This window comes from Lycorma delicatula, chromosome 3 (assembly GCF_047948215.1).
Source record: "Lycorma delicatula isolate Av1 chromosome 3, ASM4794821v1, whole genome shotgun sequence".
NCBI lineage: Eukaryota > Metazoa > Arthropoda > Insecta > Hemiptera > Fulgoridae > Lycorma > Lycorma delicatula.
The window spans coordinates 219,649,171-219,662,489 of NC_134457.1; the positions used below are offsets into that span (position 1 = coordinate 219,649,171).

Below are 13,319 nucleotides of genomic sequence, written 5' to 3' on the forward strand. Positions count from 1 at the left end.
CTGTAAAAATAAGCAGAACTTGAATGCCTCTTTGTAAATATTCATTAACAAAACAATTTTATATTTCTCTTGCTACCAAAATATGGATGGAATCAAGATATTACTTGCTTAAGTACAGTCGTTAAGTTTAAGTTAGTTAACAGCAAAATAGGTGCTACTATACATTGCTGTAAAATTAACATTTCTGATGTAAAATTATTTTAAGTGAAAGATAACAACTTGATAAATAACTGTTAGTACTGATATTATACAAACATTTTAAAATATTGCTTTTTTAATGAATAAATATTTTAATTGGTGTTTGAACTCTATACAACGCTTTGATTAAGTGGATCTAGAAGTTTAAAGCTTGAAGATTAATTTTAATATTAATTCAAGTCCTTTGTTTTATTTTATTTATTTTATTTTCTATTATTAAGTATTTCTATTTAAACATAAATGTTTTTCAGTTAGTGTGTTTTGTTTTAAGCGCTTTAATGTTTTATAGCTTCTTCATTTATAAAGGTTTAATTTTTTTTCTAGTTTTCATTTTTGTAGCTAATCATATAAATTAACCTTTAAGTTTTGTTATTTCTGAGTGCATTTTAAAATTGACTACTAGAATTTTGAAGGTTTTTGATCAGAAGGGGGATGTTCTGATTTCAATCTTCCAATTAAAGAGGAGGTTTTGGTCTAACTATTACAAGCTGCGGGAATTTTCTACTTATGGGATTGTACCCGTTGTGGGAAATTACATTGATTGTAAAATTGATGCGGGTTGGCTGTGACATCTCTCCATTCAAAAATGGGAGAGGAAACACTTGGTGTGATGGCTTCAGTGTCATCAAGTCAAGGAAACGAAAGGTAGCAAAGGATTACAAGCTAATACATGACTTGGTAAACTTTATGCAGAATTGTTTGGGTTTAAACTATCGCATGGGGGGATCCTCTGTGTTTTGTACTTCATGAGGTTGAGAATGTAGCTAAGGATTTATCTGAGGAGCACGTTGCCTGTATCTTTAACCCATTGTTGCAAAATGTCTACCTTCATTTCTTCAATGTTTTCAGTTTTTTCATCTTCTTTATCCTGGGAAATATTTCCACGATCTCAAAGTTTATTTACAGCACATGTCATGTTTTCTGCATTATTTACTCAAATACTTAGTACTTGCTGTTCATTGATTTCAAATTTGTTTAAAGTTTCTTTAATCTGATTTTTCACATATAATGAGTTATGTCTTCCTTCAGTATCAATAATATCCATTGTTTTTATTTCAGTTTCTTGCTTTTTTTATTCCAAAATTCTACATTGATGGAAAGAAAATTTTTATTTCCATGGGTTGTAGCATCTAGCTTTAAACAGCGTGATTGTCCTTTTAAAGTTTGTCTTAAATTGATGTGAGTAGACTCTGCTGTGCTTTTTACTAAGTTACGAACAGCGTCATGTCCTGCTGGTACACTAAGCTTCTGAGCCATTTCACCAGTAATTTTTTGGAATCCTTTGTTATTTAATGTGAACGTAGTGAGTGGTGTCATACTCATACAAACCATCTCAACAAGTCCCTTGCGGAAAGTATTACTATCCATAGCGATTGTAATCTTCAACAATGCTAAATACGTATCAGTTTTTGGTCGATCAGTTCTGCATTTCTTATGACATGAAAATGCAATGGTAAAATTTTTGTGATTACATTTTTTGTTGCAGTGGATCCTTCTTTTTAAGTAACCATTCCTAAATTTCAGGATGATTGCGCTTCATATGCTGCCAAAGATTGAACATTTTCAACACACTAGTTCCACTTGCCTTGAAGTTGCATTGTATAGATTTGCCATTTATAATGCGTTCCATCTTGTTTATAACTGACGTCTTCTTCCTGTTATCATATTCAAATACGAAAATCTCTTTAAGCTCTTTCGTAAATCGACTGTCTATCAGCAGTGATAGTTTTAAATTTTGGTTTGACACCATGTCTTAAATAATCAAACATTTAAGTGTTTTTATTTTAGAAATAATGCATATAAACAATTGTGCATACAAAATAACCAAATAATAATAATCTTACCTCGGCAAACAAATTAAAAATTACAATTACAACAAACTGATTGCTAACAGAAATGAACGATTCTCACACTCACGACCAGGCGCAAAAATAGTTAGGTTATGTATTGCTTGACAAGTTTGTCACATTTTTAATAATACCAGTGTTGTAAACTTAACAAAGAAAAATGAGTCGGTGAGAATGAAAGTGGCGTAAGTCACTTTTTGGCCAATTGAAGAAATTTAGTTTAACATTTAATGGTTTGTTAAAATTGTTATTGAAAAATCAAATGTAAGAAATGAATATTAGTGCTGTTCCTAGTGGTGAATTTCTGTACTAATGACTAAAGCCATTTTCATTCTAAATAAAACAGAACTATGTCAGAGGATTTCACACATCAACTTAACTCAATTTTTAAATTTTATGACTTATGTCACTTCCATTCTCACCAGCTCAAATATTACAAAAATATATACATCGGAGCAGCAAAATACTACAAATTTCCATGTTGTTGCTCCGAGTAAAGATTTGTTGCTCCACTTGCTCCATGCACCTGCTGCAAAGCCCTGTGTGTAAGGACTGTACTTACATTGTGTGATTTGACATTACTATGTAGGGGGGATAAAAAAATATGGTATTATAGTCAAATACCTTACCAACGTAAGGTAAAGATTACTGTACTGAAATCAACAATACTGATTGCAGTAATGCAAAATTTATTCCATTACTGCAATCAGTATTTATCTGAAATACTATCGCAAAACATTTTGACGAGTACATTTATGTCTTTCATTGTGCAATAAATGGGAGTTTTATTATAATTGAATATTTAATGTTAGGTCGTCTAAATACTGATTGCATTTACTTCAGTGGTATAAGATTAGAGATAAAAATCATGGGAATTAAAATATAGAAAACAGGGCTTGTTAGCAGTAAATATTAAATAATACATTAATCACCTTTTTGCTGACTAGAATTAAAACATTAAATAGTTCTGAAATACTGTAAGTATGTTTTCTTACATCAGAATTAGAAATAAACACTTTATCGATGAAGAAGGAAGCATTTGGAAAAATATAGTTAAAAGAAGAAACAGACTTATATGCCACATATTAAGCCAAACTGGAATAGTCGCTTTAATATTAGAGGGTCAGATAGAAGGAAAAAATTGTGCAGGCAGGCAACGTTTGGAATATGTAAAACAAACTGTTAGGGATGTAGGATGTAGGAGGTATACAGAAATGAAACAACTAGCACTAGATAGGTAATCTTGGAGAACTGCATCAAACCAGTCAAATGACTGAAGACAAAAAAAAAATTGTAATTTATAATAAATATAAAAATGAATTAGTGTTACATATAAAACAAACTGGTAATGTTTTCATCTACTGTAAATTTTTAATTTTACTTCATTGGCTTAAATAAAATATATATATAATTTAATTTTTTAGTTGAATTTTCACAGAGAAAAAATACATAATATTCAAGATAAGAATATTCAAAATGTATACATTAATTTTAAAAGCATAAATAAATCATGTTATCTATTTATGAACTTAAATTTATTTTATGGATTGATCATTTTCCAAAAGAATTAGTTGTTAAATTATAATCATCTAATGCTTAAATTGATTTGGAGGTTTGATAACTGCCATTATGTACACAAATGTCATACTTTATGTACCACCTTTATATTGTATTTAAACTGTTTAACTATGTTACTATAATGATAAAATTGCATTTTTAACACATTATACAAAGAGTGCACACGCATATATCACAAAAGAAAAATTCAGCTTCTTCAATAATTTTTGGTCTATCTATGAAAGCTGTAGTTACTGAATTAGTTAATGTTACTTTGAGATGTTGCAGAAGAAGATGTTGAAGAGATGTTGCATTTCTGAGCGGTGTAATGAAAGCATTACACTTGAAAACAATGAAATATTATACAATTACTTAAAAATGTAATATGACCTACAGGATTAATTTGTCCTGTTAGTTGTAATATTAATTTATCTGTTATACTACTCATGTTCTCAGAAATTATACTTTTGTTATAGATTTAAAAAATCCACAAACTTATTTAGTTTCAACGGCAGTTCTATATTAAACATTAAAAGTTCTATGACATAAGAAAAATTGGTTGTCCAGAGGTAACGTATTCAGTAATCTATATGTAGTCTTGTGAGAGTGAGGAATTAATTATGTTTTCAGTTGGCCATGGGTCGTAATCTCCATGTGCTAGTAAGAGAGAATTTGGGTTTAAATCTGAACCTATTGGGATTTGAATTGTCAGCTGTCTATCCTAGAGCGCTCTAGGTTCTTGCATTTCATTTAATGCAATACATTACAAGCTCATTAATGATACCTGAAATGAAAACTGTACAGTGCTGATTGATGGCATTACTGATTTTATGGGGAATCAAACAATTATGGTCATAGATATCTTGTAAATGTGATGCATTTCACTACCTCAGAAAAAGAAAGGTAACTTTGATTTATGTTATACATTGGTATAACTTATGAGGTTTCATCTGTTAATCTGGTTATAAAAGTTAAAAAAAAGAAAGATAATGCAAGTAGTAGATGAATGTAAAAATATAAATTTCCTTTTATGCGGCTGTATTACTTTTTCTACACTCACCATGGGATCTACATGAATTAGAGGGGAATGTAAATATTATCTAAACAAATAACATTCTTGTTATAAAATTGGACTCCACAAATAGTTACAGTTATGAATAGTTCAAAAACAAAAACAGCCAGTGCACTGAAACTTTACTAATTCAGGACTAATGGAGATATTGAGTATGAATTACTGTGAGTTCGAATCAAAATGTTTTAAAAAGTAGTTTATGAAAACATAGAATTTACACATAATAACAGAATTATAACATAAAACATACTATTTATATATAAAACATAGTATTTATATAAACATAAACTGCTTTAAAAAGTATATTCTTCAAAGAATTAGGACCAGTAGTTTAATTATTGTATTTGTACAGACCAACATTTTAAGATTAAAATTTTATATATATATATATATATATATATATATACATTGTATTTGATGATATTGATTTGAAATTATTTATCTACATTCTGATCATATCTATTTTTATTTAAAAACGTGCTGCCATCTGTTGCCACTTTTATAAGAGTGTCATCTTCATAATTCTGTCTGAAAGTTCATCAAGTTGGAAATTTTTTTGTATTTATATATTTATAAAAGCCAAGTCCAAAATGTCCAAATTTTTGCTATTATTATTAAATTCAATTTTTTGATTTCCACCTATTTCCAAATTTGTCTGACGATCAGATACAGAATGTTTGTTATTAATAAGGTAGTCAGTAACATTAGATAAAACCAATTTGCCATTTTTTAATTTCTAATCTGTTCTAAAAATCTATTAGTTTTACCCACACACACACACATATATATATATATTTATATATATACAGAGTGTGACCACTCTGTACAAGTTTTTTGTCAAACATAACACCAAAGATCTTGGGATTTAGATTCTTCCAGGGGTTTCTTCCTCTCCTACCTGATTTAGGAAAAGAATTCTTCAGCGGTCTATCTTGAAAAGAAATTTTAGAGAAATTAAAGGGATAGATTTGATTTCACTTTTTTTGTGGAATGCCCAAGTGAATTTTAAAATAACTTGTGGGGCCTTTTTCCAAATTTGACATCATCAGTGAAATTTATGTTCCTAATGTTAAACAAGCTAACTCAAGTGCAAAGATATTAAAGAGTAGGATTTGAGTGAAAGAGTAGTATCATTTAAAATACCACTTAGCATTCCTTGAATGTTGAGCATTGTAATATTAATTTTTACCTTTATTTTATGGACTTGCAAAAAATTATGACAATGGTTCTTTCATTGATGAAGACACTTTTGTCATCATTTAGTGGTGCAATATTTTACTGTTTTTCCAATCGATTGCTTGGATTCATTCAAAATCATCTTGTTCAAAAATAGTTCTGATAACAGGAATTATCTACACGCTGAAGTGAGGATTCTAACATAGATTGGTTCATACTCAGTTATCACATGGTATTGTTGGAATCCCTTTTTCAATAATATGTCTGTAATGCTCTCCAAATGTTTACATTTTTCAATTTGTAATTTATATAATTTTCATTTCTTTCTTAAAAACTTCCAAGTTAACTTTCATTTTAAAATGACAGAAGTGTTCCCTTGTTTCATGTGTAGAAGGAAACTTAAATGTACTAGAAAATGGTTTCTTGAGAGCTCTTTACCTACAGTCAATATGCGGTAGGTGAGACAATGATTAAATTTAGTGAACTAAGGGAGCCAAAAGATGTACTTTATTAAGTTGGTGTTTTATCCTTGTTATGTGTACTAAGTATGCCTTCTAAAAGCTCTTTGAAAGTGTCTGGTATTAAAGTTTTCTCCAGCAGTTATAAAATATCTGAAATCAGAAACAACTGTGGCAAGTTCTCAGCCTGTAATGCCCTGGGACTGGACAGAAATATTTAAAATCTTTTCAAATGAAAAAGACATATGAGTAGCTTATAAGTTTTATTTTATATTTGAGTAGATTTAAATTGTGTGTTGTGAATGAATGTGGAAACACCTGCACCCTCTTCCATCATTTTGTGTTGAGTTGGACACAGAATGTAATTAAAATTTTAATTATTTACTGAGAGCTTTTGGTAAGACGTTTTCTTGCTTGTCTACAATCTCAATTTTGTTCTTTTCATCTGAAATGAACAAAACTTTGAAATTTTCTTGTTAAAAGACTTTAACTTCGTCCATTACTAAAAGATTTTCTTTTTACAGGTTATTTTATTCTTAGCTAAGCCACTGACCTTTGTTTTCTTTCCTCCTTGTCTGCAAGTTTTGTTTTTGCTGAAAGAAGCATGTAATTTCTATTACTTATTTATAAATAATTTTTAGTCGGTTTTAATAAATTATAATAATTCAAATTAAATTATAACAGTATTTATGCCCTTTATCTACAGTAAGTTGTTTCAGTTTTTCATTAATATAATTAATTAGTGAAATTTTAGTTATAACTGGCATTCTTTAATTTTTTTTCTTTCTATGAGTAAAGAAAATCTTTATATAATAAAAAAAAAAAAAAAAAATTTTTTGTGGATTTATGAAATTTTATTCAATGTAAAATTAAATTACATAATTATTCTGATTTACTATTTAGTAATAAAATCGTGCAATATTTTGATTAATTAATTTGTTTTTTTATCATGATACAAAAGAAATTATGAAATTTATCATTTTTTTACTTTAGTTTCTAGATCAATAATTGTTTTGTTGAATATCTAATTTTTTCCCTTAATGTGCATATTGCAATCTGTTCAACTAGTGATGAACATCAATAAGCAACCCTCTTAACGGCCCAATGAGATGAGATGAGGATGATATGTATGACATGTAGATTAGGTGCAGTCTTGTTACAGACTCAGGCTGACAATTCCTGAGACATGTGGTTAATTGAACCCTAACCACTAAAGTGCACCAGTATCTGCTGTCTAATATTCAACTTCACATAAAATCAACTATCTTTTACCAGAATTTGAACCTCAGAACCATCAACTTTAAAAAGTCAGCTGTTAAATAACTGATTTGCGACAAGCTAACCGCTAGACTAGCCCGAAGGGTTAAATATTTAATGTGTATATAACTCAATATAAATTAATATGAATTATATAACACTTTATGATGCTATGTGATGTATCAATATTTCATTAACAGTAACTCAGATTAGAGAGCTATTTTCTTTAAAAAAAACAATCATTAATATTGCTAAACATTTTTTTATTTTATTTCCTTAAATTTATTGAGGTTGTTGCTGACATTGTTGTTGCATGTTCTTGTGCATTTACAGCCTGTTCTTTTTAAAAACAATCTGTGCAAGAGCAAAGAATTCTTGTACCCGATCAGACTTGGCAATATAGAATCACCTTGATCTTCTTTTGTAGAAACTAAAAAAGAAATAATTTGTAAAACATAGCACTAGTTATATAATTGGCAATATGGTTCAAGCTTTGTTCAATATAGCAATAAAAAATAAGAGTTATTTCGCAGTACGTCTAATACATTACCTAATATTTTAGGTCAGTTCATCCATTCCTTAACCCACCGGGTTGGTTTAGTGGTTAACGCGTCTTCCCAAATCAGCTGATTTGGAAGTCGAGAGTTACGGCGTTCAGTCCTAGTAAAGCCAGTTATTTTTACATGGATTTGAATACTAGATCGTGGATACCGGTGTTCTTTGGTGGTTGGGTTTCAATTAACCACACATCAAAGGAACGGTCGAACTGAGAATGTACACGACTACACTTCATTTACACTCATACATATCATCCTCTGAAGAATTATCTAAGCGGTAGTTACCGGAGGCTAAACAGGGAAAAGAAAAAAAGTTCATCCATTCCTTTAGTTTCTGATTCATAAAAATTAAAATTAGTACATTATGATAACTAAACAGTAAGAGCAATGCGATTATTTGGAAAACAGGAAATATATATCTCTTTATATTTCATTATTGATGATGTAAAATACTTGGCATTGGCAAGGCAATTGGTTGATATAGCAGATTGAAAATACAAGGAGATTGTAAAATATACTCCGTAAAATATCGATTGAGACTATGTTATTCTTTTAATATAATTGATATTATAGTAATTAATTATTTCAAAAAGTTAATATTAAAATATAGTGTCATGGTCGTTATTTGCGACGACTTTGTGTTAAAGAGGTTTTTTTCACCTTTACATTTATATATTAATTTATATTTATTTATCGATATTTCAACGAGGTTTAGTTTAAGCTATTTCGATATATCGTTTTCATTAGAAAAATACTACCTCATAGACAGAAGCTTCGGATGTTTGATTTGTTTCAAGTTTGTTGACAGTTAATGGATTATAAAAAAATAAATCCTAAAAAGTTGCAGAAAAAATATAATTTAACTGCTTTAGGACTGTTTTCCAGCTGGAAACAGCGTAAAATCATCTGTTGTAGTTTATGTTATAGTTACCGAAGGTAAGCGATCTTTCTCTAAATAATCTAGCCTATAAGGAATTATAATTCTCTGAAATTGAAATGCCTGATTTGTTTGTTGTATGTTTTTGAAGTAATTCTATTGTGTGTTATTAAAATAACTCGTGTTTCCCTAAGGAGAGGATGTTAATAGCGATAGTTCTGAATACTTTTATTTCGTTAAATTACTTGTTAGTCATCAGGCTTATGATTTTTTGTAGATTTTCAATCATTTGATTGGTCGATACACTTAATTACTTTCTACTATCTGTGACTCTCTTAGCCAAAGCATTCCTATCGTGTGGTATATTCTCAATTTTCTGTTTAATATATTTCAATCTCTATCTCTGTGCTGTCTGTACCTTCTGAACTTCCTTTGTGAATTAAATTCAATGACTGGGTGCTTTAAATATATGGCCTACCATCCTTGCCTTTCTTTTTACAGGATTCTGCCCCAAATTTGCCGTAAACCCATCATCTTGTATTTTACTAGTCCATCTTATTTTTAACATTTATGAAATTTGGTACTTACGTATTAACGCCACCACAGCTACAGCTTTAAACAAACTAGTCAATCGGATTTCGGTGGAAAATGGGCCGATATAGAGTTTAACATAGATTCAAAACAGTCTCTTTATTAATTTTAATAAATGGTTATTTATATAATTTAACCAAACTTAACCTATGCTCGCTTCGCTTGCTAACCTTGACTAATTAACTGGAGTGTTTTGATTATTTAAATAATAAATAATTGCAATAATTACTGAATTTATTAAATAAATACTCAAAAAATTACGGTGTTAATTATTCAAGGTTAGCGAGCGAAGGCTAAGTTTGGTTAAATTATATTTATAAAATAAGTAAAGAGACTGTTCATTTTCCACCGAAATCCGATTGACTACTTTGCTTTAAAATAAAGCTGTAGCTGCGGTGGCGTTAATACGAAGTACCTGAAATTTTCATTTTGGAAATTAAATTAAAACTTACTGATTAAATTCAGTGGTTTTTACATATATATATATAATGTATTGCTCACTGTTGTTTATCCCAGTATTTTATTTATTGGAGAAATAACTTATTCTAATAGATTAGATTTCTTAGCACCATCTAAAAAACAGCACATTGCTAGGGATGTGATCAGTGTATGTTAACACATTCTCTAAAATTGAAGTAGTTCATTTGGACATTATTCATAATTCCTCTTTGTCTGCAAGTTTTGTTTTTGCTGAAAGAAGCATGTAATTTCTATTACTTATTTATAAATAATTTTTAGTCGGTTTTAATAAATTATAATAATTCAAATTAAATTAATAACAGTATTTATGCCCTTTATCTACAGTAAGTTGTTTCAGTTTTTCATTAATATAATTAATTAGTGAAATTTTAGTTATAACTGGCATTCTTTAATTTTTTTTCTTTCTATGAGTAAAGAAAATCTTTATATAATAAAAAAAAAAAAACGTTTTAATGGAATTATGAAATTTTATTCAATGTAAAATTAAATTACATAATTTTTCTGATTTACTATTTAGTAATAAAATCGTGCAATATTTTGATTAATTAATTTGTTTTTTTATCATGATACAAAAGAAATTATAAAATTTATCATTTTTTACTTTAGTTTCTAGATCAATAATTGTTTTGTTGAATATCTAATTTTTTCCCTTAATGTGCATGTTGCAATCTATTCAACTAGTGATGAACATCAATAAGCAACCCCCTTAAAGGCCCAATGAGATGAGATGAGGATGATATGTATGACATGTAAATTAGGTGCAGTCTTGTTACAGACTCAGGCTGACAATTCCTGAGACATGTGGTTAATTGAACCCTAACCACTAAAGTGCACCGGTATCCGCTGTCTAATATTCAACTTCACATAAAATCACCTATCTTTTACCAGAATTTGAACCTCAGAACCATCAACTTTAAAAAGTCAGCTGATAAATAACTGATTTGCGACAAGCTAACCGCTAGACTAGCCCGAAGGGTTAAATATTTAATGTGTATTTAACTCAAAATAAATTAATATGAATTATATAACACTTTATGATGCTATGTGATGTATCAATATTTCATTAACAGTAACTCAGATTAGAGAGCTATTTTCTTTAAAAAAAACAATCATTAATATTGCTAAAAATTTTTTTATTTTATTTCCTTAAATTTATTGAGGTTGTTGCTGACATTGTTGTTGCATGTTCTTGTGCATTTACAGCCTGTTCTTTTTAAAAACAATCGTTGCAAGAGCAAAGAATTCTTGTACCCGATCAGACTTGGCAATATAGAATCACCTTGATCTTCTTTTGTAGAAACTAAAAAAGAAATAATTTGTAAAACATAGCACTAGTTATATAATTGGCAATATGGTTCAAGCTTTGTTCAATATAGTAATAAAAAATAGAGTTGTAGATATTTTATTTCTTAATCGCTTTTTCATTTTTTAAAACTCCCAAAACTACAGTTGTTACTGAGATTAGTCTTCAAAAACTGGAAAACTAAAAAAAAAGTTATCCTTCTTGACTACTTTTTAACGTTACTGATTTTAGCTGTGTGTAAAACACACAAAAGATTGCAAAAGACGCCCTCTCAATTGTCTTTTCCTACATTCCTTACCAGTTTTGAGTATTACCATCAGTGTTTTTAAATTGCAACATATTGGTTTTGTAATTTATAACCATAAAATGACATTTTCATCAATAAACTGATCATATAAAAATATGGAACATTTTCCTCTTTACCTTTCATCCTTACATAAATTAGTAGTAGTAATACCTTGTTATTTTCATTTAAAGAATCATCTACTGTAGCGTAGTTTCATCGGACAGGGATTTAATTGCAATAAATAGTACTTGTTCCAAGTTAAAATATTTCCTTCATTATTTAAGTTGAGATCTCTGGTAACATTAAACAGTGAAAATATATTTTTTATTTGAAGACTAGTAAAAGGTTTTGAGAGTATAACATTTACACGTGCCTGCTTCTTAAGTTCTTTTATTCTAATAATATGTATTGTAGTATTACTAAAAGTGATTTGTAATTTTTAAAAATAGAAAAGTTGAGACAAAAGATTGCATGATCGTACATAGAAAGTGTTATTTTAAAGGAATGTTGAAGTGGACTGCCATTTTGTGTAGCAGATGTATATTATAATAATATTACTATTACAATTAAATATCGAAAAAGTATGTATGTTCACATATGTTTGAACGATAAGAAGTTTAACTAATTGCTAAGTAAACTTAATAATTAAATTCTTTATTTACTTATGTAGTTAAAGTTCTGAATGACTTCCGACATGAAATGTTTATAATGATTAATTAGCAGCGATTCTAACAACTTGTCTATTTCATGGATTAAGTTATAACTAATTAGTGATGTAGCAGGACACATCCAAATTCAGTTTGTATCCAGTTTAATGAATCATTACTTTTCTATATTCATGTTACCAGTGTTCTTGAACTGGTCACGATTTAATTAATTGATTTACATAACAAATGTCAACCTGAAAATTGGTGGCTACCAAGGTGATCACTGTTTTATTGTAACTAAAAAATACGTTGCTGAATAATCTTAAATTTAAAAAAATATAATTGTAGTTACATGAGCTAAGTAATTTATATTTCTTTAATATTAATATAGTATAAGGATTCATTTATTTAGCTCATATTATGTGAAATAATTACTATTGATTATAGTCATATAGCATATAGTTAGAGTAGATCTATCTATTGCACAGATACTGGAAATGATTCACACCATCGCTTTTGGTGATGGAAATAATATATTGCTTTCAATCTTAATGTAAATTAGTAATAAATTAAAGATTTGCAGGCTGGAAATGGTTTTATTTGTAAAGCAATGTTAAAAAGAGGGTTAAATGTTTATTATTGTAATATTCTAGAATTAAATTTATCATATAGTAGTAAGTAATGTGAAGATACCGAGCATTCTCATATTCTCATTCATATCAACCATTCCTATCTTATCCGGCTTCAAATTGAGAAAAAGCTTTTTAAGATCTTCACAGGTTTCAGAAACCTCCATGCCTGCATTTGAATAGAGGCAGTATTGACCTCAGGATGTTTCCTAGAAACAAATTAGGAATTTCCTGCTCTCCAGAAAATAAATGATTTAATGTATGTAATTCTGCAGTATTTGCAGTACAATACTCCCAAGTAAGATGTCAGAGAATATGAGTTATTTTACACTTAGTGACCTTCATGTAACAAACCGCTACATTATCCTCAACTGAATACACTGT

The 13,319-nt window shown here is 28.9% G+C and overlaps 1 protein-coding gene and 1 long non-coding RNA gene across 7 annotated transcripts in view; one reads left to right on the forward strand and one right to left on the reverse strand.

Moving 5' to 3' along the window:
• The window catches only part of LOC142322433 (uncharacterized), an 88,628-nt gene that overhangs the window by 44,960 nt on the left and 30,349 nt on the right, over positions 1 to 13,319 (forward strand). The gene's annotated exons all lie outside the window — the stretch shown is intronic.
• Positions 6,819 to 8,499, reverse strand: LOC142322434 (uncharacterized). Its single transcript, XR_012755847.1, has 2 exons — positions 8,116 to 8,499; positions 6,819 to 6,901 (listed from the first exon to the last, which is right to left on the reverse strand). It is a non-coding gene; the product is annotated as an uncharacterized LOC142322434 (long non-coding RNA).